Source organism: Colobus angolensis, unplaced genomic scaffold (assembly GCF_000951035.1).
Source record: "Colobus angolensis palliatus isolate OR3802 unplaced genomic scaffold, Cang.pa_1.0 Scaffold194, whole genome shotgun sequence".
Taxonomy (NCBI): Eukaryota; Metazoa; Chordata; class Mammalia; order Primates; family Cercopithecidae; genus Colobus; species Colobus angolensis.
In genome coordinates, this window is record NW_012115088.1 from 5074690 (window position 1) to 5101831 (window position 27142).

At 39.0% G+C, this 27142-nt stretch overlaps 1 pseudogene; it reads right to left on the reverse strand.

Annotated features, from left to right (window-relative positions):
- Positions 1–738: 738 nt before the first annotated feature.
- LOC105510945 overlaps positions 739–27142 on the reverse strand; it is a 50787-nt pseudogene continuing 24383 nt past the window's right edge.

A 27142-nucleotide genomic window follows, 5' to 3' on the forward strand; every position in this document is an offset into this window, starting at 1 on the left:
TGGTCAGGCTGGTCTGGAACTCCTGACCTCAGGTGATCTGTCTGCCTTGGCCTCCCAGAGTGCTGGGATTGAGGCACCGAGCCTGGTCTTTCTTTATACTTTCTAGCTAAATCCTCGGAAGTGCAGGAAATTGTAAGACAAAAATTTTTCTCTCTCAATGCTGTGGTGTGTGAAATGGTCTTTTGGTGACATAAATTGTAATTGGTCCTTTTTGGAGGTCTCGCCCTAACAAGGGGGAAGGAAGAAAACATGACTGAAGGCTGACTCCACACAAGGTCTTCTGGAAAGGTTGTCACATATCACCACCCAGTGAGGGAGTGACTATCCCACTTCATGGAATAATAAGCGGAGTCTAAAAGGAACAAGTAACTGGCTACAAAAGTGGGGTACCAGGGTAAAATTGGGTTCAATCCACCCCAGATCTGTGCCAGGTGGTCCCGGGCAGCACACTCTGGTCCCATAGCAGCAGTAGAGCCAGCGCAGGGTACCCGACGCTCTCCACCAACGCAGTCTTCCCTCAGCTCCGATCTCGATCGCTTTTCTTGGCTGCACAGTGGCCTCTCCTGTGATTAACGTCTTATTTTTTGAGGAGGATCCTTAGCATACAGTAGATAGATTGTTTTCCAGAGGATATATAAATGAAGGGTTATTTAATGTTTAGAGCAGGGAGCAGCAAACTTTCTCTTTTCCTTTTTCTTTTGGTATATAAACTATGTATTAGCAGACAAGGCCACAGACTTAGTGCTTCTTGGACACAGCCATAGTATGGCCACAGTGGCCAGTGGTCTTGATGTGCTGGCTTCAGACACAAAAGTCCTCAGAAGTGGCGCAGCCCTCTATGCACTGGAATCTTCTTCAGTTGCTCCAGGTCTTCACAGAGCTTGTTATCTAGATCCTTGGCCAGGACCTGGCTATAGTGTCCAGCCTTTCCATCCTTCTGTCTGTTCAAGAACCAGCTGGAGATCTTGAATGCATGGATTCTGCTTAGTGGCGGTCATATGTTCCACTTCATCCTCAGAGAGTCCTGCGCTCTTGGTGAGGTCAGTGTCTGCTTTCTCAATACCACATGAGCATATCTTCGACCCACGCCTTCAATGGCTGTGATGACAAAGGCTATTTTCTGCCAACATGGATGTTGGTGTTGAGTACTCGCAAAATATGCTGGAATTTCTTAGGGATCACGAGAGACAAGGCGGCAGCACAAGCGGCGGTGTGCAGGCCTCCTGTGGAAGAGCAAACTTTTTCTACAAAAAGCCAGATCATGAATATTTCAGCCTTTGTGAAATACGTGATCCCCGTCCTAACTACTCAATTTTGTCCTTGTAGTGGGAAAACAGCCACAGACAATATGAAACAATGCGTGGGCTGTGTTCCAGTGAAACGTTATTTAAGCACGCAAATGTGAATTTCATGTAATATTCATTGCTTACAAAGTGTTATTCTTCTTTTGAGTTGTTTCCAGCCATTTGAAGATGTACAAACCATCCCTAGCTCATGGGCTGTTCAAAAGGCAGCGTGGATCATCATTTGCCAAGCTCCCCACCTCTCAAATGGATGGAGTGTTCAAATGTCCAGGCTGCTGAAGTGAGCGCCACTTGCTCTACTAGGACAGTTCTAAAGGGCATACATAAACAGAGATCTCAGCCAATAAACTCCTACTTGTACGTTAACATGTGCGGAGGGTAGGTGATAAGTGATGACAGAAATGCATCTTCTAGAAACCAGACAATACCAAATATCCTACCAAAGCTGGAATTCAGTTAGTACTCCTGTTTCTGGAAAGTATCCTTGCACTAAGCATGAGGTCTTGTTATTTCTGTCTCCATTCCAACCATCTCTCTAAGAATCACTCATCCTGGGCCCTCAGTACCTGCAGTGCTCCCCTTTATTATTATTTTTTTAATCTGCTGCATTTTTAAAAAGTTTCAATGGTTTTTGGGGTACAGGTGATTTTCGGTTTCAGGGATGCGTTCTTTAGTGGTGATTTCTCTGAATTTAGTTGTGTTCTCCTTTAAAGACTGCCTGTCACCCCACCCAGCCCCTCCCTCCAGTGGCCACACTAGAATTTGAAGCTTAAACTAACTCCCCTCCCTGAATCCTTCACATCCTGTTCCCTGCCCCATTCTTCTACCTTCTTACCCTCTTTCACCCCATTCCTTTTACTGCCTCAATGGCAATGATTATTTCACCCATTGGATCCATGATCAATTGCTTCTATTACTTTTTCACTGTGCTTCACCCAAATCAAATCCTCACTTTCCTTTTCCAGACTAAATTTCAACATCAGTCGTGATACTGTCTTCTTTGCTTGCACACTGAGTCTAGTTTTTAGCACCTGGGTGGTGTCTTTAATTCAGATAGCACACAAGGGAGAAGATGTGGGAAGTAGAGAAGATTATGTAAACCCCATACTCTCCCCATTGGCTGCACTGCCCATGCCTGGTGATGCCTTTGGTGCTAGGGGCTTTGTGTGTGACTATGGCCCTAGACTGCCTGCTCTCTAGCCTGAGTCTGGGTCCATGACTCATCTGCTCTTCCAAGCAACAGGCCCAAGGCACAATCAGAGGAGGGAATGTGAATGGAGCTGGATTTTCCAAAATTATCTGGATCCCTGTCTTCATTTCCCTTAGCTCTTTCAGGTATATTATTCATGAAATAAATCTGAGCAGAGAATAAAAATTAGATGCTGAGTACGCAGCAAAACCCTTCTCTTCACAGAGGGGTAACTTACGCCTCTGGGCCAAAAGAGAGATGACCTAGTACTTTCTACTGGGAAGCAGCAGGCTTGGGAAGTAAACTAGTAATTCTATCCCTTACAACTGATAATCTAATCTGATGCACTCTTAAAGATACTGAACATGTTTCAGAGCAAGCAAAATGTGTATATGATATGACACTATTTTTGTAACCAATAAAAACATTCATACTAAAAGAAAACTAATCTAAGAAACAAAATAACTGCCTTTCAACAGATCAGTGTGATTAATAGATGATAAGGTATTACACTTTATATATTTGATTTTTATAAATCATTCATATAGTTACATGAAATTGTACTGAAGAAATTCATTCAAATTGATATAATTATGGGCACTGGTATATAAACTAAGAACTGACTAAAAGACCAGAAGAAAACCTGTCATGCTTTAAGTTAAAGGCAGGCACTGTGAACTCTTTGATATCTGGCATGCTGTCAACTAGAAAGCTTTAGTGAGTGGTTCTTTGATCTACCCATTCAACATTATTTGATCCAAGTTCCTGGAGGGCAAGGTCTATGTCTTACATATCTATTTGTTTTAAAATTCCTTGTACCTTGTTCTGTGCCCGGCATGTAGTAAACTCAAAAAATAGAGCTGAAAGGAATCAATGAGTGAATGAATGAATATGGTAGTGAGGCTGAGACACTACAAAATTCTGAATTGGTTTTTAGTTTTGTTTTTTCAGAGACAGGGTCTTGCTGAGGCTGGAGTGCAGTGTCACCGTCATAGCTCACTGTAGCCTCAACCTCCCGGGCTCAAAGGATCCTCCTGCCTCAGCTTCCCAAGTAGCTGGTATTACAGGTGTGTACCACCACACCCCACTAATTTTTAAATTTTTAAATTTATCCCTATGTTGCACAGTCTGGTCTTGAATTCCTGGGCTCAAGCGATCCTCCCACCTTAGCCTCCTGAAGTGCTGGGGTTACAGGTGTGAGCACAGTAATACTAGTGTATCTGGCCTGGTTTTGTTTTTAAGCCAAGAAAGCCTAAATTATATTCAGTATGTATTATATTCTAACATTGTGCCAAATTGTAATTGTCAATTAAATTAATATTTTTAAAGTAGTCTTGAAGTTAGTAATAAATACCTTAATTCGGTTTTCAGGAGGAAAAATGAAGAGCATTTCATTAAAACAGAGAAACTAGTAAAATGAGAAATAAAATGAAAATTAACTATGACTCTTTAAATATATAAGTTTTACTTTAAAAAGGAAGAGTAAGATATTATCAGGTAGATAATTATATCTGAGCATAAGTAGGGATGTGTTCACATGAATGATTTACTAAAATCAGATATATAAGGTATAACACCTTTTCATTTACTAATCTTACATCTCTATTTAAAAGCAGTTAAATTTTCTCAGATTATCTTTTAGTATGAATGCTTTTATTGGTCAGCAAATAGTGTTATATCATTTAAATATTTTAGTACCAAAAAAAATACCCCAAGCAAATAGCTCGATAACCTGCTGCTTGAATGTTCTAAAAGCCCTTACGAAGTGTCTTGATGTTATAAAAAGTTGAGTAGTGATTTCCCACAATTTGTACAAGTGGTACTCCTCCTCCCAGTTTCTGCCCCTGTTCAATTTCTCTCAACTTACTGGAGCAAACTATTTATGCTGAAAGTTGGCGGTAGGAGGAAGATGCCAGGAGAGGAGCTCTGTGGTCCCCAAATTTATGACATATGCCGTGTGACACTCCTTCAATGTGATAGCAAGCCAGCAGTTTACATTCACTTTCTAGGAAGTCAAACCAGGCAGGATATATAACTGGGATGTTGTGGCTTTTCCAGCTTCACAAATTCAGTATTTTAGTTGGGTATGGATAAATGTTACAATTATATGCCACAAAAATCAGATCACATAAACCTGTCCTTACTGAGGTTTTTTTAAGTGGAAAAGGAAAGTTTAAAATTTTTTAAATTTTGAATAAAATATATTTGAATCTCTGATTACAATGACATACCAATAAGGAAAAAATATTGACAAAATTAACATGGTTCTCATGGCAGAATTGATAAGAATATACTATATTTCCCCTCAAAGGTGTTCTCAGAATACTTTTGCTGGTTAGGCATGGTGGTTCACACCTATAATCTCAGTGCTTTGAGAAGTTGAGGCGGGAGGACTGCTTGAGTTCAGGAGTTTGACACCAGCCTGGGAAACAGGGAGACCCCGTCTCTACAAAAAAAAAATTACAAAAATTAGCAGGGCGTGATGATGTGCACCTATAATTTCAGCTACTCCAGAGGCTGAGGCAGGAGGATCGATCCCTTGAGCCTGGGAGGTTGAGGCTGCCATGAGCTATAATTGTGCCATTTCACATCATCCTGGGCAAGACCTGTCTGTCTCTAAAAATATAAAAATAAACATTAGTCAGCCATGGTTGTAAATGCTTGTTGTCCCAGCTACTCAGGAGGCTGAGGCAGGAGGATTGCTGGAGCCCAGGAGGTCAAAGCTGCAGTGAGCTGGGATTGCGCCACTGCACGCAGCCTGCGTGGCACGGTGAGACCATCTCTAAAAATAAAAATAAAAATAACTTGCCGTTATTTAAAAAAATTGTTTAAGGAAAAAATTATAATGTTTCTTGCAATCTTTAGTTTCCAGCTGTTCTACTGTCAGTGATGACAGGAGACAGGAATTTAGCTTAGCGGTGTGCCCAAAGCAAGGCCGCATAGCAACTATTCTGTAGGGCAAATTGCTCAGCAAGCAATATGCCCTCTGTGTGGCAATCTAACGTGTGCCCATGCCGAGCTAATTTGCTAAAAAAAAAAAAAGTTTAGAACAAAAGCTATCACTTCATCTCAGCTACTTACTGTGGGAAACTACTATACAAGTTTTTTTCTGACTTTCAGTCTCATATAAGAAGAAGGAAGGTGTATTGTGGCTGATGTCAGTATTTAACTATTTTGGAGTCTCTGCATTTCAAAACCTTCACAAATTTCAAAATTCCAATTTTTAATTATTCTGCCTCATGCCAAAACATATTTGTCTGGATCAAGCTAAGTACAGTGCACATCAGCATACCTTCAGGAATTATAAATGCGTAATTTTGAGATGTTTTGTGGCAATAGTATAATAGGCCCCATTCTTTCATTTATGTTTGAAGCCTGATAAAAACGTGTATGGGTGCTGGGGCATGAGGGTGAGCACCAACCTTCAAGGGTGCTCCTGCTAAATGAAGGCGATTTCTCTGCCCAGAGTTGTGGAGGCTGAAAGCATCCACAAGGTTGTCCCAGAGGTGACAAGCTTTTCAATTAAGTGGAGCTACTTGGATATGCCTTTACAATAAAACAGGAGCGCTATAACTGGGTTGTAATTACCCTTAATGTATGCATTTTTCTTTCTACTTCCCTTCCTTCCTCCTTTTCATTCCTTCTTGCTTGCTACTTTATTTGTAAATTTATGTTTCTTTCTAGATTAAAGTCACTTTGTACACATGTGGGGCATTTTCTCCCAGAGTTGTGATGATTGTAAAGTCATCCTTAAAAATCTTGTTTGACATCTCACTGTCTTCTTATACGGGGAAAGAATAAGGGGAAATATGGAACAATCATAATTAACCATCAATGGAGAGTATAAAAGTAATACCTATGAGGTTTTAAATCTCAATCATCAATTTCAAGAACAGGATTAAAGACTAAAATCATAAAGATATCAGCAAAAATATTTGTACACTCAAAAAGAATGTAGGGCTTTAATACATGTTTTATTTTTAGTTTTAGTTAAAGGCCCTTTGCTTTTGTTTTTTGTGTGTGAGGTTTTGTTTTGCTTTGTTTTCTTGAGACAGGGTTGCCCTCTGTCAGCCCAGGCTGGAGTGCCATGGTGTGATCATGGCTGGGCTGAAGGCATCCTCTTGTCTCAACCTTCCGAGTAGCAGGGATTACAGGCGTGTGCCACCACGCCTGGCTAATTTTCTTATTTCTTGTAGAGATAGGGTCTCACTTTGTTGCTCAGGCTGATCTTGAACTCTTGGGCTCGAGTGATTCTCCCGTCTCGGCTTCCCAAAGTGCTAGGATTACAGGCATGAGCCACTGCACCCAACCTGTGTTTTTTAATAATGGTGAAGTGCAACTATGAATTGCAATGGAACGCAAGCTAAACAATATATGGAAAATTAAGCTTGCCTTAAGTAAGCATTCCCAAAATTTTGAATTTATCTTACAGATAAAATGAGATAAAAAGGCAAAATCTCTTGCCCCTTTAAGGAAAATGGTATAATATCACAGACTTTTGAGAATTAGTTTTACTTTAATAATTATCTTTACTTTTACAATAGCACTACATTTTTTACAGCTTTATTAAGAGATAATTGGCACACAATAAACAGCACTTAACTACAGTGGGTAAGTTTTGACACATGTATGTATCCTTGAAACCGCCACCTTGATGGAGATAGCTAACACAGCCATCTCCAAATATTTTCTTCTGCCTTGTGGCAGTTCCTCACTCAGTTTCCTCCCCACTATCCCCTTTCTTTGGCCCAACCACCACCTCATTGGCTGTTATGATAGGTTAGTTCAGCATTACGTTTAATAATCCGTAAGGAAACAAAAATGATCCCTTTCATTCAATAAAAAAAAGAATAGTTGCATTGTTTCTTAACTGGAAAGTAAAGTAATAGTGTTGGAGTGAGGAGGAAGACACACAGGTCATCAGAAGGAACTCTCACCTGATGATTTTGCCGATTATTTTTCATACTCCACAGCCTAATGCTAATTGGATTAAAGATTCAAGAAGCCAGGAAATGAAGTAAAAAAGGTATGTTGAATTTAATAAATAATGGTTTTTTTCTATCTTATCTATCAGCTTATTTCTAATTAATATGGATTTATGAAATCTGGCCAGAAATGAAGATCTCCACTGATAAATGTTCAAACAAGCTGTATGTTGGAGTTTTATGTCAATAATAAGGCAAATTGTGGCAAATGACATTAAAACACTAAACTCTATCTTATGAAAGTGCAATTTTATTCCATTACAATATGTAAAAATTATGTATGCAGATAAGTAAAGACTGGCTGAGAATCTCAAAAACGATAGTTCAATTTTGCTGGCTTGTGGAATTATGTGTATATTTTTTAAATTAAATAAATATTTTAGTATGTATAATAAATAATGTATTTCTATCCCTTTCCAATATACATTATTCTATTGAACTTGAAGGGTATGCTTTTGCATTTTGAGAGTGTTTTTGTAAGCTGTGATATCTAAAATAAACTCAATACTTCATTTTATAAACAGCACATTTTTCATTCTCTTGACATTGCCAAAGGATAATGCTGTACATTGAAACATAAAACAAAAATAGACCCAACTGAATTGGAAGCATAATATATGTAGCACTAATGCTACTTATTGATTACCACAAAGGTGTTTACTTTTGCTTTTTGTAGCTCTTCCACTGTAGAGCAAGAAACCAGAAATACACTATTTGTGAAAGGTGGTTGTACTAAAATGTTTTCATGTGGTGAATGCTTATTCCACACTCTCATAAAACAAATTAGTCTTTCATGATGAATGAAGTATTGGTTCTTTGGGCTACGTGCATTTCAAATCTTGAATATGCTTAGATAATTTTAATACCAGAAATCTGTGTAAAATACATAGCTTAACATATATTTTATACATGGGTTTGTATATGAATTTTAACTAAAATATGTTTCAAATAGTCTATTAGTTTCAGTTACGTTTACATAGTGTTGAAAGATATGACAGTGACCAACCTAATTTGACAATTGAGGTATTTTCAAATCGATTCATACACTTGAAAGGCATGTTTTTGGCCGGGCGCGGTGGCTCAAGCCTGTAATCCCAGCACTTTGGGAGGCCGAGACGGGCGGATCACGAGGTCAGGAGATCGTGACCATCCCGGCTAACACGGTGAAACCCCGTCTCTACTACAAAATACAAAAAAACTAGCCGGTGTTGGCGGGCGCCTGTAGTCCCAGCTACTCGAAAGGCTGAGGCAGGAGAATGGTGTAAACCCGGGAGGCGGAGCTTGCAGTGAGCTGAGATCCGGCCACTGCACGCCAGCCGGGGCGACAGAGCGAGACTCCGTCTCAAAAAAAAAAAGAAAGAAAGAAAGAAAGACATGTTTTTGAGCACTCTATTTAGCACCAGACTAGGAATCAAGGTTTATTTAAATGGAATAGTAAATGGTAAAATCAGAGTGTGCTCTTAAACACACAAAATTAGGGAGGACATAAGAATAAACCAGTGATTGATAACCATAGGTACAGATGAGTATATGGATGAGTCCTAGACAGGTATTTACACTACTTGCTAATACTGATCATTGAAAAGATACTGCAAGTCAATCTTCATTACTAATTTTGAATCTGTTAACAATTTCCCTGACAGTGAGGCTGAAGTAGACAGTTTTGAAATGAAACAGTTCTGTGGATCTGTGGATCTGTGGGTTTGATTTACAAATGAAATATTTCTATGATGTATCTGCTCAACAAAGATTTTAGATGAGAGGGTCTTCATTTCAGACTGGCAGTTGGCCAAGCAAAATTGAACTCAGAAAATTCTGGGTTTTGGCTGGGCACAGTGGCTCATGCCTGTAATCCCAGAATTTTGGGAGGCCAAGGTGAGAGGTTTGCTTGAGGTGAGGAGTTTGAGATCAGCCTGGGCAACAAAGCAAGACTCTGTCTCTACAAAAATAAAAACAAATTAGCCAGGTCTAGGGGCATGCGCCTGTAGTCCCAGCTACTGGAAAGGCTGAGGCAGGAGGCTTGCTTGAACCCAGGAGATGGAGGCTTCAGTGAGCTAGGATTGCACCACTGCACTCTAGCCTAGGCAATAGAGTAACACCTTGTCTCAAAAAATATATAAATAAAAATAAATAAAATAAAGTAAAATCCTAGGATTCACTCACAAAAACAAAATAAACGCTGAATTCTCAGGAAATAAAATTACAATAAAAATTCTTTTTAATGGTAACTTCATACTTATATGTATTTGTATATTTCCTAAAATGAATTTAGATTTAGTGAAGTTAAAAATCTATGTTTTGGTTAAAGCCCCAACATTTTAACAAAAAATAGCTGATTTTAATCTATTTCTTTCAGAGATTTATGTATTACTTAGGAATTCTATTGTTTATATATTGATTACAGGCTATAATAACATTAAATAAACTGTGAAAGCATGTCACAAACCAGTTTTAGCAATAACTATATTTTTACATATCTGTCTTTTGAAAAAGCTGGACTGGATATTTATATTTTACTTAGTAATATCTCAATTTCCTCAATAAGTAAGTCAGTAAATTGAATTTATAGTTTATTTTGTCTTTCCTCCCATCAAATTATATGAATAAGAAATACTGTGGTCTCATAACATAATTCTATTTCCAAGAGAAAGAACATGCAAGTCTGTAGAATAATAGTCAATAGTGATTTTTGTCAAAATATATTTATTGAGCATCTGTAGTACACAAGGCACTGTAGGGGTGATAGCAATATATTTTGTTTGATGTGCTTGCTTTTAAGAGAAGTACACTTAAAGAAAAAAGAAGAGTCCACTTTAGGTAGGAATTCACATTCAGGCAACAAATACAGGACATGTTTTCCATTCTATATGTCAAAGGTAGCTTTGGTGGATTCCCACATGCCAATTTAGGGCCTCTGATGCAGACATTTTCAAAGTAACCTTATTAAAAATGAGTTACAAGCCTAAAAAATGTAGGGTGTGAGTGGTGATGGAATGGTATGCCCAGTGAGGTCAGATCATAGAGGGTCTACACTCTTCATGCAATGGGCAGCTACTGAAGAGTTTCAAAGCAGGGAACAGTTTTCTAGACAGAAGTGATAAGACTGTGAATTTAGTAATATATTTGACTAGAAAAGATAGTAAAGATCTGAGAAATGTTAAGGAAGTACAATTGTCAAGACTTGGTCACTGGTTGAATGTGACCAATGACAAACGCTTCCAGGTTTCTGGCTTGGGTAATGGGATGGATGAAGTTGCCACTTCTTAAAGGAGGAACCAGGAGGAGAAGCACACATGCAGAAAAAGGTCATTCCCTGTGGGATGTGTTAAGTTTTAAGTAGTCTGGGGGACTTGACAATGAAATGTCCACTAGGCAGTTTGGTCCTCTGGAACTTCAGGGAAAAAAATCTTTGCTAGGATGAAAGATTTCAGATTCATTATATAAATGCGACTAATTAGCATATGTGTTGTCATCGAAATCATGGGAGTGAATGAAATTGCACAGGGTACTCAATAAATGTTACTGGGTCTAATGAATAACTGGATAACCAGGGAAGATTAAAAGAGAGAACTCAGAGGTCAAGGAGGAGTTCCAAAATGATAGGGAAAGTGCCAGACAGGATAAACAGTACCCACTCTGTAAGTTTCCTCAGGACTGTCTTCAGTCATAGGAACATACAGTTTTGTAGCAGAATACCATAAAAACAAGTACACTATAAAGTTTTAGTAAAACTTCAATAATCAATAACTTGGAGATAACAATTGCTATGATACCATTACTTGGAGATAGCTAAATTAGCTATTTCAGAACTGACACATTTCAGCACACTGAATCTACGTCATTACTGAGCTCCTGAATCCACGTTATTAATGAAATGTGAACATCACCCCTTCAATTTGCTCTCTGAGAAAAGAAAAAACATAACATGAAGCTTAAGAGGCATTATTAAATAGGAGTTATGAGCACACACTTTAGAGCAGTGTTTCTTAATCTCATTTTCAGTCTTTCTTTGTTTTTTCTTTTTTTGGAAACAGGGTCTTGCTCTGTTGCCTAGGCTGGAGGTCAGTGATGCAATCATAGCTTCTTGCAGCCTTGACCTTCAGGGCTCAAGTGATCCTCTTGCCTCAGCCTCCAAGTAGCTAGAACTACTTGCGGGTGCCACCAGCCACCATGCCCAGATAATTTTTAAAAAATTTTTGTAAAGATGGGGGTGTTACTGTGTTGCTCAGCCTGGTCTTGAACTCCTGGGCTCAAGCCATCCTCCCACCTCAGCCTCTCAAAGCACAGTTTCATCCACTCCCATGATTTTGATGACAACACATATGCTAATGAGTCTCATTTATATAACGAATCTGAAATTACAGGTGTAATCACTGCCCTCAGCCTTCATTTTCACTACACCCCTAAGGAGACATTTTAGACAAATTTTTCTTAACCAATCTCTCCTTCCCTATGAGATTTTAACACTATTTGTGTACTATGTGACTGTTTATGTATCTGTCCCTTGGGTGGGCCACAAACCTTGGTAATGTCTAAGATTTTTTTTACCCCCTAAAAATCAATTTCTGCTCTCATTAAGAATGCACACTCTGGAGAGTCACGCTGCCCCAACTGAGGTCCTAGCTCTACTGCTTTTTAGCTGTGTGACCTTGTGCAAGCTATTTAATCTCTCTGTGTTCCAGTTTTCTGTAAAATGGAGATAATAATAGTACAGTCCTCATAGAAGTGCTGTGAAGACTGAATAAATTCACACATGTAAAATACCTAGCAAGCCTAACACATAAACAGCAATTACTCCTTTTCTACTTATATGTGTGTGTGTATGTATATATATAAGTACTTACACTTTCCACATATATATATATATAAAATCTTCCTCTCTTTTCTTTATTTTCATTTTATCTTGTTACATTGATCTTTGTGAATGTTCACTTTGTGTTTAATAATTTTGCTGCTTATAATTTAGAAAACTTTTTTTAGAGACAGGGTCTTGCTATGTTGCCCAGGCTGACCTTTAACTCCTTGGCTTAAGCAATCCTCCTGCCACAGCCTCCTAAGTAGCTAGGACTACAGGTGCGTGCCACCACGTCTGACATAGAAAACATTTTATTATTAGTTTTATCCACGATCTTTTTTCCTCTCCATGATGTGTAAAAATGAATTGACTTCATATCAGTTTTATTCAATTGCTTAATAAAGCCATATTTTTAAAGGAAAAAAGTAATTCTTTCCTCAAACACTAGATACCAAAACAAAAAACAAATAATAAAACTAGGTACTAGTCTTCAGAGGCACACATTTTATATCCATGGTTCATATTTTCTGTTTTAGCCTAATGCCCAGACATTGAATATTTGTAACCATTACCAAAATTCTAGATAAAACCAGAATTATTTGGTAGAACGTTCAATTAAAATTTTAAAGTTTTTTCTGAATTTTTAGTATTATGTAGCCAATGTTTATTACATGTGTGAAAGTTGGTCAGGTATAAAGTGAGCACCTGCCCTTCCTTGGAGGTCATCCACATCTCAGGATCACAGAGCATTCCTAGGAACTTTCACAACATGGTAAAGGCCATTAGTTCTCATGCAACTGTGAAGTTGAATACTGAGCTACTAATGGTTTTGTGTTCCCATATCAGTAAGCCATGTACCCAGGTATGTCATATCTCCTCCAGTTTGCCCAGATGTAACAATATTTTGCCATACATCTCAGAGTTTATCTTTGCTTGTCAAAATCCTTTATCCACTCCATAGCACTACTAAAGGCTTTAACCAGCAGTTTTGATCATGAAAAAGCAGTGGCTCAAATTGCTGAACCAGAGTGCTGATTAAATTGAAGCTATTCAAACCTGGATTGAGCACTTATTACATATGTGTGGAATACAAAGGTGAATAAACTCACAACCCTGATACTAAGCAGCACACATAACCATTATACAATGCAGAAAGGGATAATGAGACGACACAGGTATGACCACAGTTATCTGAAGCGTAGAGGAGGGGAACGACACATTTAGCTGAAGGGATTGGGAAATGCATTTTGGAGGAGGCGGCATCTGAGAATGGCCATATAGGATTTCAAAGGGTCTTTTAGGAAAAATATCTTGGGATATGATGAAATTCCATTCATTTGCAAGGCCCTGCAAGGGGCATGCTCTTTCCCCTACTTTCTCTCTGGAGCTTCACCTGAATATGTTCCTGTCCTTTCTCTGATCTAGCCACATAGGCCCATCTTAGTTCCTGGTACCCTCTCTCCTGTCACATGATTTCTACATATGTTATTCCCTCTGGCTGGAACACCTTTGCACCACCTTTTCACCTATGTAACTCCTAATTATCCTTCAGACCCGAGCCCAAGTGCCACCTCCTCAGGGAAGCCTTGCCTGGCATCTCTGATGAGATCAAATCCTCTCACACAGGCTCTCATGCCATTCATTTGTATGATCACTTGATTGAAGTCTGTGTGCCCCAGTGGATCATAATAAGCGCCACAGGGGCACCAACTGTGTGTATTACTTCACCTTTGTATTACCTGCATCTGGCAGAATGTCTGACACCTACCAGGCACTTAATAACTAGGTATTGAATGAATATGTGAATTAATATGAGCCGAGGAAAGCACAGAGGTGTGTTTGGAAACTGGTAAAAAATCTGGTTTGACCGAAGAAATAATCTTCAAGTTTATGTTCAGAGACAATGATGACATACAAATTGTCCAGAACTGTTTTTCTGGTAAAATTAAATAATAGCTCCTGTTTCCCAGTGCATAAAACAATACATTCATGGATAGATTTCTCCATTTAAAGTTTTTCTCCTATATATGTTTTCTAAGCAATTGAAGACTTACAGTAGTCACAGTCTTTTTTTTTTTTTTTTTTTTGCCTGTAAGCATCAGTGGACAACAAAATAAATGAATGTACAGCAAAAAATATTAGAAGAAAAAAGTTAATTATGATTAGTTTGACAGCATAATCATTATAGACATGTGCTCATGGATATTGTATTGTACATACATATAACAGTTACATTTTTCATGAAATAAGTTTTTCCTAATTGATAGGATCCCCTTTCTACTGCAAAGAGGTAGAAAAAATTGTTGGCCAGGATCAAACATTCATAGGAAAAATGTAAGTTCATTAAATCACCCACATAGCTTGAAATATTATAATTTTGCAACTGTGTAGACAAAACATCTGGATGATTAGATACATTTTTCATTTTCATCCCATTGTGTCAGAGTTATATACTCCTTCAATAGCCTCGTATCATCATGGCAACTTTATATCATATATGTACATTTTGCTTTTGTTACATATTAATTATCTGAAAACAATTTAGGATTTAAAAATCACAATTACAATAGTATGCACTAATTATTCAGAGAATTTCACTCTCTCTTTGTGTTGTTATCAGAGTTTCACAACTTTTCTATTTACTAACTCTAGGGTTTCTATTAAGAGTGTATTGTAATTCAAAACTCTAGCTTGTTCTAAGACTTTTTGGTCCATTATATTTTCCTAAAGTATTCATTTTATTCTTGTTTCTTCCTCTTTTTTATTTAATCATTAAATTATCTTATTTTATTTGGCTTTATACTAAAATAACCCAATATATTATACTGACCTCACCAAAGCTAGACATATGTACAGCATTTACTTAATTGAACCTTTCTGGCTTGTCTTGTTCTATATTTAAGCCTCCATTATGCAATGCTATTTACTTGATTTATTGGGTTTGGCTTACATGTTTTATAAATTGTGACTGTTGGGAAAATTTTAAAGAGATTGACTTGGCCTGATTGGAGAGTTTTATATTGAGGACTCATTGCCACTGAAGTTACATTTGTTTTAAAAAATACATGCATTTTAATAAGGACCTTGATCTGGGAATAAATAACACTGGCTTCCAGTAGCTAGGACAAAAGGTTTCTTCCAATTTTAGATTATTTTTTCCTAGTTTAGAATTTAGTTGAAGGCTCAAGTTTATGTGATACCAAACACCGAGGTGAGGGGTGGAAATGTAGTCATTGGAATGTTTCAGGACATCTGAATAGAGGACATTCTATAGTCCCTACATTCCAATGGTTTTCTGTATTGTCCTCTTTCCATCCAGAAATTTGGGCTTCTGCCTAAGTCCTTTTCTAAGGGCTTATACTCTTTTTCTAAGGGTATCCTTAGGGAAAATTGGTAAAGTAATAGTTACTTGATTAACCAAGTTTAACAGGGATTGCTGTCCTATAATATCCTCTGATGACAGGGACTAATTCAATATAAAATACTGCCCCTTTTTCCCTTTTATCTGGGGTTTAAATTCCTAATTTTGTATGTCTCTTGCTATGCCCAGTTATATATGGAGTGCTACTATGTCCAAACACTGTGCTAAGTGCCAGGGAGTCAAGACTAAGTTAAACACAGTCCCTGCCCTGAAGGAGCTCACAGAGACATAATGGAGTAGAGGCGACATGGACAAGGTGTAGCGGTGGCATTCCAGAAGGGCAGTGTGCCACGTTACTTTGCCAATGAGAAGGAGGAACAGGGAAAACCAGAGAAGAGGTGACCCTTGAGCTGAGTCTTCTAAGCGGTTTGGGTCTGATCAGTCAGACAAGATGGGGAAGGCACTCTGGGGGAGGAGACAGCACAAATGGAGATGCAATACCTCATTCATTCAACCACTCAAAAAATTTACTGAGCAAGTTCTATGTGCTCTGAGTAGAACGTGTGGCTCTGCCTTAAGAAGTGCACTGTCCAGTAGAGAAGGAAGATCTAATATGCAGATAAGGTGAACACAGTACTGTAAGAAAATAGCAGAGGCATTCCCAGGGTGGAACAGAGCTGAGGAAGGACTTCCAACCCAGATGCCCATCCGGCTCGGTTTACAATCTCAGCCCCGCAGAGTAGGCTCCTGCTGCTCTGCGCCAAGGTGGAACCTTCTGGATCAAGCCCGCGTGGACTCTGTTCATCCCGTCGCTGTCCTTTCAGGGCTGCCCCCGTCAGAGGGCCTGCCACATGCTGGGCCTCTCCCCAACCCGTCCCATAATATCCTCTGATGACAGGGACTAATTCAATATAAAATACTGCCTTTTTTTCCTTTTATCTGTGGTTTAAATTCCTAATTTTGTATGTCTCTTGCTATGCCCAGTTATATATGGAGTGCTACTATGTCCAAACACTGTGCTAAGTGCCAGGGAGTCAAGACTAAGTTAAACACAGTCCCTGCCCTGAAGGAGCTCACAGAGACATAATGGAGTAGAGGCGACATGGACAAGGTGTAGCTATAAGGCTTCGTCAACAGCTACTGACCTCTGACTTGCTTATGCAAAGGGTCTTACCTTTCAATAGAATGTTGCAGTCTCAACAAACCAAGGCTTTTTCCTTTGTCTTGAAGTCTTTAGTAACCACTCCTCAGGTCACTTCTACTGGAGAATGATTTTAACTGTCCTGTGGTAGGAATGGCTCTTCTTATACCTCTTCTGAGCCACAGCTTGATCAGAGATAGGATTCCAATGTCTCATATTTCATTATCTTAGAATCCTCCAAATAAAAGCAGTGATATTGACTCAGAATTAGACACTTACGGGTGAGCATCCATACTCAGTCGGTTGTACGAAAAGGCTTAAAAAGTATTTTTCTAACAAAAACATAGTAAATGTGAAACTTCTAGGCTTTCTTGAGGACATAAAAATGTACTAAAATAATAGGCATAGCTGGGCATGGTGGCTCATGCCTGTAATCTCAGCACTTTGGGAGGCTGAGATGATAGGATCGCTTGAGGCCAGGGCTTTGAGAACAGCCTGAGCAATAAAGTGAGACTCCATTTCTACAGGAGGCTGAGGTGGGAGAATCCCTTCAGCCCAGGAGGTTGAGGCTGCAGTGACTCATGGTCTGGTCATGACATTGCGCTCCAACCTGGGTGACAGAGTGAGACCCTGTCACAAAATAATAATAATAATAATAATAATAATACTAGGTGTAATATATTTATTATTATGCCTGTAACTTACAGGAATCACTGCATTTAGACAGCAGTGATTTCTGCATATTTGTATATATTTTGAATATAATTGAATTGAAACAGAGCAATTGCCCCAATTCAGCATGATGCAGGGTAGCTCTGCTCTATTCTTCTACCTGTCTATAAAATTTTTTTTAGAGACAAAGTCTCACTCTGCGGCTCAGGCTGGAGTGCACTGGCGTGATCAGACCATAGTTTACTTGAACTTACAGACCATAGTATCTTTGAACTTCTGGGTTCAAGGGATCCTCCCACCTTAACCTCCTGACTAGGTGGAACTACTGGCATGTGCCACCATGCCTGGCTAATTAAAAAAGCCTTTTTTTGGTAGAGATGAGATCTAGGTGTATTGCTCAGGCTGATCTTGAACTCTTGGCCTCAAGTGATCCTCCCTTCTCTGCCTCCCAAAGTGCTGCAATTACAGGCTATCATATTATATTTTTATTGCTAAAAGAATAATATTATATATTTTGACTATGGTCATGGTCACATGAATTTTAGCATTTGATAAATTGTATAGAACTAAGCACGCACACACACATGTGTGCGCACACACACAGAGCAATTGTCCTAGACATTTATTCCAGAGAGATAAAAACTTATGCTCACACACAAACCTGTACACAAATGTTTACAGCAGTTTTATTTGTAATAGTCCCAAAGTGGAAATAATCCAAATGTCCTTCAGTGGGTGAATAGCTAAACAAATTGTGGTATATTCATACCATGGAATATTACTAAGCATTAATAGAGTCAAATTATTGATATACACAACAACTTGAATAGACCTCAAGGATATCTCAAAAGTCTATATATTGTATGATTCCATTTATATAACATTCTTGAAATGACAAAATTACAGAGATGGAAAACAGATTAGTGGTTGCCAGAGGTTAGGGAGTAGGGTAGGAAGGAGGTGGCTGTGGCTGTGGCTATAAAAGGATAGCACGAGGGATCTTTGTGATGGAACTATTACATATCTTCACTGGTGGTAGTTACATGAAACCACACATGTGAAAATATCGCATAGAACTGAGTATATACACACACCCCTTCACACATACATGTATGTAAATGAGTGCACATAAAACAGAATAAGATTGCTGGACTGCATCAGTTTGAATTTTCTGGTGGCGATATTGTATTATAATTATGCAAGATGTTGTCATTGAGGGAAACTGGGCAAAGGGTATGTGGGATCTCCCCGCATTATTTCTTACAACTGTATGAAAATCTATAATTATCTCAAAAAGTTAGAAAATAATACATCAGTTTCTCTGAACCTGGGGCTATTGTAAGAATTAATAAGAGAAAATATAGAATGCAGATCTTTGAAAGCTTTCTTTGTGTGTGTAAATCATTAGTGTTATTTTTAATTCTGAAGGGGCACCCCAGCATTAGGTTTTATAGTTCAAAATTACATGAAATTGATGGACCTCACCTTGATTCTCTCTTTTACATTTGGAACTTAGAGTTGTTTTAATTTCTTTCACTTATTAGGGTCCACTAGTTTTGCTAACAACTTCAGCAAATGTGTCTGCTACTTAAGAGATTTTGTGTGAGACGTTGAATGCTGTATTCAATGGGTGCTCTCTATAAATACTGTTTAAAATTAGATGGCAAAGACTTTCAATTTACATTCTGCCAACTGTTTTACCACACTTTTTTTCTTGCCTGTTTGCCTGCCATGTTATCCTCTATAATGAGTGAGTTACAGTAATTGTAGCTGGAAAAATCATCATGCAAGGGGGGGAAAAAAAAGCTCAAAACCTGCCTTATTTTTAAATCAGTAAAGCTTCTGTCATTTTTTGGCTGAGTTACAGCCTCACAGCAAAGTCAAAGAACCAGTAGAGTAAATGCCACGTGGGGAAAGGCTCGGTTGAAGCATAAATTAACTGTATTTCATTTTCCCTTAATAAAGAATTTCAGTTTTTCCACAGTTAACTGTATAATCAATTTGCTCCCCTGCTGGTTTGCTAACTTGCTGTTGGCTTTACTTCAATAATATTGAGCCGAGCCTGTAACGAGAAAAAGAGGAGGAGCTGATCTCACTGAGAAAAAATACGCTGCTGTGATAGAACATACAGTTTCTCCTTCCTGGAAATTTTCCGGGCCTTTTATCCTTTAAAAGCCTAAACATGTTGCTCCAAGACCCCCCACTCCTCTGGCCTCTCCACACCCATTATAATACCTGGTATATTCACTGAGCTATCGTAATCATGTTTTGGTGATGGGAGGATGTTCAAGTTTTAAATCCTTCTCCGTGTTCTGCAGCCTTGGGCTTCCCAGACTTGGAGTGCCACTGGAAGACTTTTGTGTTTGATTGATTGACTGATGTTTTATTTTCTTTTAAAAAATCATTTAACTATGCAAGAAGTAAGAAAGCCGCTTCCATGAGCATAACTCGACATCAAACACTGCTGCACAATCAGCACTTTAACTGTAAAATTATCCTACTGGAAGGGTTGGAGAGAGCACAGAAAAAATACATTCTATCATAACTGCTGATTTTGTTCTTCCTGCCCTTCCCATGCCTAGAAATTATACCCTATACTATGGGTTGGTTCACTAACTTACTTGTAATTCTACTTTTTTTTTTTTCAGCTTTCTGGATTACAAGACACAAGTTAAACATACAAGATAAACAAATATTATCTTTAGTCACAGAATCACCAGACAAAAAGCTCTTCAGAGCAAGCCGTCTCCACCCCTCTACATTGCTATTTCTGCCCCTCATGCCTAAAGCAGCACTTCAATTTGAGGATGGCTCACTCGGAGAACTGGGAGAAGCTGTAGTGCACTGAAGTCAAACTACCACAACCCCTTTATCGGCTCCAGGGCTGGGTGCCTAAAATTTGCTTTGTGCTTCAGATAGCTTCATAGTCACATTAACCCCTAAGGTACCTTCCAGAGGACTGGGGAAGAGTATAGGATTACAGAACTTCACAGATTCTTGGTGTAGACATTCACAAAAACCGTCCCATTCTCAGCAGTGATTCTTTCTTTTGTTTCCCTTAGCTCCTTTTCCAATGACTATGGCACCTACTGTATAGTTTTGGACTGTATCTCTCATTGCCATCATTCCTGGGTCATCATTACATAATAGTTTGGAATGAGGTTTTGTTTTTGTTTTCACCCCTAATTTTATTGTAAATCCCTATTTTTTTCCCCTCCCTGCCTTTCCCCCAGAGAATCCCCAGGAAGTATTCTAATGAGCTGAGCTATTTTTCAATTTCGTTCAGTTTTTCCATCTGATGGGAGAGTCCATTTAAATTGATTTTTCTGAAAGAAATGGCTCTTTTTTTTTTTTTCCAACAAGTTATATAAGAAGGAGTGAAAAGAAAGAGATGGATAAGAAAATATGCCATTTAACACAACCTTTGTCCTTCTGGAAACTTCAAGATTTGATGTTCACCCTAAACTATGCACAAAATACAACAAAGCCTTCATGATTGTCCTGTCCTTGGAAGCTAAATCTGAGTCTGCTCAGCAATTCTATGTTTTCACTAAAATCACCAGATCAAAATTTCAGTTTGTCTTGAAATCAAAGCAATATAGAAAATTCACACATACTACAGTGATTCTGTTTTACAGAATCCACAAGAAAATGAATAACAAAGACACATATGATTGAATTTCTCTTTGAAAATCACAGAGAATTACTTTTTGAGGAAAATATAATTAAGAATGGCATTTTATTTGAGGAAAACACCCTAACACATTGTCACTGAGTGGGCTAGAGCATTCCAAACTCTTTCCCTGTCATTTCTTCTTAAGATGCAGACCAGACTTAGGAGCATAGCCCTCAGTCCCATCAAAGCACACAATAGCTGGATTGGGGCAAAAAAGCACATTGGAGACAGTTGTTTGGCTGCTTTGGGACAAGCCATGACAAGCCCAGGCAATAATTTGAAAGAAACTTTTCCAAAAAGATCATGTAGCAAGCTCCCAATTTAGAAAGCAGTAGGGATCGTGTCCAGTCAAATAATGGTGGCCACACCCATTGTGTCCATTCCGTTCGCCATCCAAGAGATGTGACTGACTCACTTAGAGTGACTGACTCACTTAGAATCCACTGAAAAGATGTTCCACAGACTTTTTCTTTGAGACAAGTTTTTTTTCTCCTAATCCCTGGTTGATAGTGAATCCATACTTTCTTTTTTCATTTCCACACTTGCTGAAATGGTCATCATTTCTTAGGTCTTTGTTCTACTTTTTTTTTTTTTTGAGATCGGGTCACACTGTGTCACCCAGGCTGGAGTGCAGTGGCGCCATCACGGCTCACTGCAGCCTCAACCTCCCAGGCTCAGGTGATCCTCCCACCTCAGTCTCCTGAGTAGTAGGACTACAGGTGTATGCCACTATGCCTCACTACTTTTTGTATTTTTCTTAGAGATGGGGTTTTGCCATATTGCCCAGGCTGGTCTCAAATTCCTGGGCTCAAGCCATCCTCCTGCTTTGGCCTCCCAAATTGCTGGGATTACAGACATGAACCACCATGCCTAGCCCCTGATCTGTTAATTCACCATTACTGATCTTTGATAATCTTTGATATTCTCATTCTAATCAAATTCCTTGACAAAAGGAATCTGCATAGGCATAGTTGTTATTTCTAATAGACTTTTTTTCTTGGAGCTTATAAAGTCTCCTGAACAAAGGGATAAATTGGAGGCTAATGCTAAATTTTTTTTCCTTCTTGTCCTCAAGAAAATTAGAGGACTGAGGAAATCATTTATGAAAGCAAAAAGAAAATTTTATTGATTTTTGTAGGGCAGGTAGCTATGGATATCTCGCTTCTGTGAGAAAGCAGGTAATATTTTTATAAGTATGCTGGAAGGTAAGAAATGCCTTTTTCTATAGCATGGCCATGTTGAAAATATGTCTGTGTGCACAGACACACATACCACAAGCAAAACAAAACAAAAAATCAGAGTGAACAAAGAGAAGTCAAAATTGAAAGAGGTAAGACTAAAGTTAAAATTGAGTGTACTATACCCCAGGGCTTTTTCTGAACCACTGCCCTGTGATCAGAAGCATTCAGTGTGACAATTGGCAAAGGTAGAAATTGGCATCATGGCTAAGAAAACAATTGCAAGAAAAAGTATGATGTTTTTGAAATGAGGAAAAAAACTACATTTTTCTTTTTTCCTTTGATACTAAACAGACACACACACCACTTACATCGTATGACTTAGAAAAAAATGTTAAAACATCCCCTGCTTCTCGTCTTACATGTTTTTGCTTAGTGCACAGAAAAGAATAGACTTAATTATTGTGGTGACAAAATAAGGCAGATTTATCATACAATGAGACTTGTTGCCTGGCTTTTTTTTTTTTTTTTTTTTTTTTGGGACAGGGTCTTGCTCTGTCAACCAGGCTGGAGTGCAGTGGTGCAATCACAGCTCACTGTAGCCTCAATCTCCTGGATTCGAGAGACCCTCCCACTTGAATTCCCAAAGAGAAATTCAAGTCTCCTGAGCAGCTGAGACACAGGTGCCACACCACCATGCTCAGCTGATTAAAAAAATTTTTTTTAGAGATGAGATCTTACTATGTTGTCCAGGCTGGTCTCAAACTCCTGGCCTGAAGCAGTCCTCTCACCTCAGTCTCCCAAAGCACTGAAATTACAGGTGTCAACCACAGCACCCGGCCTACCTGACACTTTAAATTAAAAATAGATTTCTCAAAATGAAGTCAACTTATACATTAAGTGTAAACTGAAAATTTGCAAGTTTCATGTCCCTTATCAAAAATCTCTTCTCTAACCAGTTAATTGTTAAGGAAAAGAAGATGAAATAGAAGCATCTGCTCTCATTTATGCATTTATTAATTATTCCACAAATACTTGTTAAGCACCTTCTAAAGTTTTGGGCACTATGAGAGTTTATATCGGTTAGCGTCCCAAGAGTAAACAGATGGCACATTCAAATTACGATAATCCAGAGGGAGTTTATTTACAAAAGGGATTAATTTCAAAGGTGTGGGTAAAGCAGGATTATGCAGGAACTCAAGGCTAGCACCAGCAAAACTGTCACCACATGTAGGTTCTGAAGGAGAGGGAGAGAGCAAAAGAATATGACCAGGGAGAGAGCTGGCAGGATCAGGGAACCTCACAGAAAAGGAGCCAGGGGAATCAACAGCTTGATCTTACCCTTCTTCCCTCCTCCAATCTCTACACAGGGATCCTCACTGACTGAATTCAGTCAGCATCTGCAGAGACCTGAGCCCACTGGCTGAGTCTGTGTGGGCAGCAGCCAGAGAGCAAAGACAGAGAGCAGAGTGAACAGGAGGTCTGCAAGGGCAGATCCAAGACGCTCACATGTGACTAGACCAGTGAACAGAAAGCACCTGTCCTCACAAAGTTGACTTGTTTATTAGAAAGCATCGACCTCAACCTCTAACAATAAAAGTGTAAGTGTTTTTAGGCAAGTACAAATTAAGGGCTAATTTCCGGTTGGGACAGTATGAAACGCAACAAAGTAGCAACAGAATTGAATCAATGTGTTCTGAATGGCTGCTCTGTTCTTCAAAAGCAGGAATGTAAAATAATATGTACCTTTTTTTTATTTTTAGAAACCTTTCTCCTTGCTCTAATGGGGTGATAACCTAACAGACTGGAAAGAGAACAAAACCATTGTGTGAAACACAGACCTTATTTTTCGTTCCTTCTCTCAGCATAGGAGCATACAAGGGTGCTCTGCCCTTCTAGACTCCCTGGCACATGTCATACACATGAGCTAGAGCTCTCAGTAACTATTATGTCCTGAACAAATTCATATGTTCAAAACTAACCCTCAGTGTGATAGTATCAGAAGGTGGGGCGTGTGGGAGGTGATTAGGTCATGAAGGCTCCATCCATGTGAATGGGATTAGGGTCCTTATAAAGAAGACCCCTGAACACTAACTAGCCCCTTTTACCATGTGAGGATATAGCAAGAAGGTACCATCTCTGAATCAGGAAGTGGGCCCTCACCAGACACTGAATTTGCCAGTAACTTGATCTTGGACTTCCCAGCCTCCAGAACTAAATTTCTGTTGTTTATAAACTACCCAGTGTATGGTATTTTTGTTAAAGCAGCCTAAACAGATGAAATAACTCACTTCCTTTATTCTCTCTCTTTTTTTTTTTTGAGATGGAGTCTCAGTCTTGTTGCCCAGGCTGGAATGCAACGGTGCAATCTTGGCTCACTGCAACCTCAGCTTCCTGGGTTCAAGCGATTCCCCTGCCTCAGCCTCTTGCGTAGCTGGGATTACAGGCGTGTGCTACCACGCCTGCGTACTTTTTGTATTTTTAGTAGAGATGGGGTTTCACCATGTTGGCCAAGCTAATCTCAAACTCCTGACCTCAGGTTATCCGCTCGCCTTGGCCACAGGCGTGAGCCATTGTGCCTGGCCAACTCACTTCCTTTTTAAAACAAGAATTCTCTTAGTTTCAGGGCTATCTGTTCTTTAAGGCTAGAACTGGCTGGGCACAGTGGCTCATGCCTGTAATCCCAGCACTTTGGGAGCTGAGTAGGGCAGATCACTTGAGCCCAGGAGTTCAAGATCAGTCTGGGTAACATGGTGAAAGCCTGTCTCTACAAAAAATACAAAAATTAGCCAGGCATTGCAGCACACACCTGTAGTCCCAGCTACTCGGGAGGCTAAGGCAGGAGGGTCACTTTTGCCTGGGAGGCAGAGGCTGCAATGAGCCATGATCTCCCCACTGCACTCCAGCCTGGATGACAGAGTGAGTCCGAAAGAAAAAAGAAGGAAAAAGAACTAGAATTTCTCTAAGTATCCTAACACTTATCTCTTCTTCTCATCCACCGTAGTACACAAATCCTTTCATTTATAATGTGTGTGTTTCTTCTGTCTTTCAATCTTGACCTTAAAGTTGCTTAAGCACTCACAAATATTTTACACTATTTTTTTAAGATTCCTTTCCACAGCATCTAGTGCTGCAGATAATGCAGAGAGGGTACTTGGTTTGGTTGAGTATGTTTGATTATTTAGATAGACTGTCCCATTAAAATTAAAATAACATTTATTCTTCAACCTGCTGGATCACGATCCTCCACACGTAGGTTGATCATATGTCCTGTTTTGTTTGAAACTGTCTCAGTATGTCTGTATTCTCTGAGCAAGTATTAACAGTTCTCTCCCTTCATTTATAAATATCCTGAAGAAAATATTTGCAATTCATATACCAGGTGAGTGTCTGTAATATATAAAGAACTCTTACAACTCAGCAATAAAAAGACAACTCACTTTTAAAATGGGCAAATAAGGTGTGTGGGTGTTTGTTTGTTTTTTTTTTTTGAGACAGGATCTCACTCTGTTGCCCAGACTGGAATGTAGTGTCACCATCACAGCTCACTGCAACCTCTGTCTCCCAGGCGCAGGTGATCTTCCCACCTCACCCTTCCAAGTATTTGGGACTATAGGCACATGCCATATCATTCCAGGCAATTTTTTGTAATTTTTGTAGACATAGGGTTTCACCATGTTGCCCAGGCTGGTCTCAAACTCCTGGGATCAAGTGATCTGCCCACCTTGGCCCCCAAAGTGCTGGGATTACAGGCGTGAGCCACCTCACCTGGACTGGCAAATAATTGTAACAGACAGTTCTCCAAAGAAATATACAAGTGGCCAATGAGCATGTTAAAAGATGTTTAACACCACTAATCATTACAGAATGCAAATCAAAACTACAAGATACCATGTCACACCCATGAGGATAACTATAATCCAAAAAAGAGAAAATAACAAGACTGGGCACAGTGGCTCATGTTGTGTGATTCCATTTATGTGAAATGTCCAGAATGGGCAAATCCATGCAAAACAAAAGTATCTCCGTGGTCTCAAGGGCCTTGGGAACAGAGAAAGGGGAGTGACTACTTAATGTGTGTGGAATCTCCTTTAGGGATGATGAAAATGTTTTGGAGATAGATAGAAGTGAAGGTTGTAAAACACAAAATATATTCAAAACCAATTAATTGTACACTTTAGAATGGTGAATTTTATGTGAATTAAATCTCAATTTTTAAAATTGCAAAAAAAAAAAAAAAGCTGACACCAACAACCTAAAAAACCCAAATAAAAACATAAAACTTCAATGTCTCCTGGTTTGAACAATTAATTATATGATCACTGTATTCATAGGGCAATTAGTAGGGAGTAAATGGAAGGAAGTAAAGATTACAAAGATTGCAAGGAGCTGGGAGTTGAAGATTCGGATAAAAATCTTCTTTCAAGACCCAGTTCTGTAAGAGATAGATAAATTAGCAGTACAGGTGCAAAGGTTTGTTTTGTATTTTCAGTCTGCTGTAACCCAGGATCAAGGTCAGACTGAAATTCTAAAGATCATCTTGAAGAGTAAGGGTTAATATTTCTTAGTACAGAAGTTCCCCAACCTAACAAACTTTTAAGTAGAACCTTCAGATAGAGGAGCCTATTCGCCTAATGTTAATTCAGGAGAGGGCTTGGAGCTTGAGAATTTAAATGCTAAGCCTGGCCAAAGTGTTCCTGATGGAACTGTTTTTTGTTTTTTTGCTTTTTTTTTTTTTTTTTTTAAGATGGAGTCTCACTCTGTCGCCCAGGCTGGAGTGCGGTGGCGCGATCACAGCTCACTGCAACCTCCACCTCCTGGGTTCAAGCGATTCTCCTGCC